Genomic DNA, 2292 nt, shown 5'->3' on the forward strand with positions numbered 1-2292 from the left:
TATGGTTCCTTAGGTTGTATTTGATGGCCCAGAAAAATTTTAGGCGATCGGGGTCCGGGGGTCCCGGGACCACTTGGAAGGCGTGGGCTATAGCACACAAAAATATGGGAATCGGGGCGAAATTCTAGGTTTTTTGCCGTAACCAGCAAAAAATGTGGAACGATCATGGTGGGGCGATTACTATGGTTCCTTAGATGGTATTTGATGGGCCGGAAAAATATTAGGCGATCGGGGTCCGGGAGTGCCGAGTCCACTTGGAAGGCGTGGGCTATAGCACACGAAAATATGGGAATCGGGCAGAATTCTAGGTTTTTGGCCATAAAATGCAAAAAATGAGGAAAGGTCATGGAGGGGCGGTGACTATGGTTCCTTAGGTCGTATTTGATGGCCCGAAAAAACTTTAGGCGATCCGGCACCGGGGGCCTCTACCCATTGGTAAGGCGTGGGCTATTATAGCACACGAAAATTTGGTAATCGGACAGAATTATGGTTTTTTAGCCGAAAAATGCAAAAAATGAGGAACGATCATGGCGGGGCGGTGACTATGGTTCCTTAAGTCGTATTTGATGGCCCGGAAATATTTTAGGTGATCCGGGGTCCGGGGTTCCCGGGACCACTTGGAAGGCGTGGGCTATAGCACACGAAAATATGGAAATCGGGCGAAATTCTAGTTTTTTGGTCGAAAAATGCAATAAATGAGGAACGATCATGGCGAGGCAGTAACTATGGTTCCTTAGGTCCTATTTGATGGCCCAAAATTTTTTTAGGCGATCCGAGTTCAGGGGGGGCGGCCCACTCGGAAGGCGTGGGCAATAGCACACAAAAATATGGTAATCGGGCGGAATTCTAGTTTTTTGGCCGAAAAATGCAATAAATGAAGAACGATCATGTCTTGCGGTGACTATGGTTCCTTAGGTCATATTTGATGGCCCAGAAAAATTTTTGGCGATCGGGGTCCAGGGGTCCCGGGACCACTTGGAAGGCGTGGGCTATAGCACACAAAATATGGGAATCGGGGCGGAATTCTAGTTTTTTGGCCGAAAAAAGCAAAATATGAGGAACGATCATGGCGAGGCGGTCACTATTGTTCCTTAGGTCTTATTTGATGGCCTGAATAAATTTTAGGCGATCCAAGTCTGTGGGGCCCGGCCCACTCGGAAGGCGTGGGCAATAGCACACAAAGATATGGTAATCGGGCGGAATTCTAGTGTTTTGGCCGCAAAACACAAAGAATGAGGAACGATCATGGTGGGGCAGTGACTATGGGTCCTTAGGTCATATTTGATGGCCCGGATAAATTTTAGGCGATTAGGGTCCGGGGTTCCCGGGACCACTTGGAAGGCGTGGGTCTAGCACACGAAAATATGGGAATCAGGCGGAATTCTGGTTTTTTGGCCGAAAAATGCAAAAAATGCGAAACGATCATGGTAGGAAGGTGATTATGGTTCTTTAGGTCTTATTTGATGTCACGAAAATTTTTTAGGTGATCCGAGTTCGGGGGGCCCAGCCCACTCGGAAGGCGTGGGCTATAGCACACGAAAATATGGGAATCGGGCGGAATTCTAAGTTTATGGCAGAAATATGCAAAACATAAGGAACGATCATGGCGGGGCGGTGACTATGGTTCCTTAGGTCGTATTTGATGCCCTGGAAAAATTTTAAGCGATCCGGCTCCGGGGGGCTCTACCCATTGGGGAGGCGTAGGCTATTATAATACACAAAAATATGGGATTCGGGCGGAATTCTAATGTTTTGGCCAAAAAATGCAAAAAATGTGGAACGATCATGGCGGAGCAGTGAATATAGTTCCTTAGGTCGTATTTGATGGCCCGAAAAAATTTTAGGCGATCAATGTTCGGGGGGACCGGCCCACTCGGAAGGCGTGGGCTATATCACACGAAAATATGGGAATCAAACAGAATTCTAGGTTTTTGGCCGAAAAATGAAAGAAATGAGGAACGATCATGGCGGGGCAGTGACTATGGTTCCTTAGGTCGTATTTGATGGCCCAGAAAAATTTTAGGCGATCGGGGTCCGGGGGTCTCGGGACCACTTGGAAGGCGTGGGCTATAGCACATGAAAATATGGGAATCTGGCGGAATTCTAATTTTTTAGCCGAAAAACGCAATAAATGACGAACGATCATGGCGGGTCAGTGACTATGGTTCCTCAGGTCGTATTTGATGGTCCGAAAAATTTTTAGGCGATCGAGGTCCGGGGGTCCCTACCCATTGGGAAGGCGTGGGCTATTATAGCACACAAAAATATGGTAAACGGGCGGAATTCTAGTTT

This window comes from Nicotiana tomentosiformis, chromosome 2, assembly GCF_000390325.3.
Source record: "Nicotiana tomentosiformis chromosome 2, ASM39032v3, whole genome shotgun sequence".
In the NCBI taxonomy this organism is placed as follows: domain Eukaryota; kingdom Viridiplantae; phylum Streptophyta; class Magnoliopsida; order Solanales; family Solanaceae; genus Nicotiana; species Nicotiana tomentosiformis.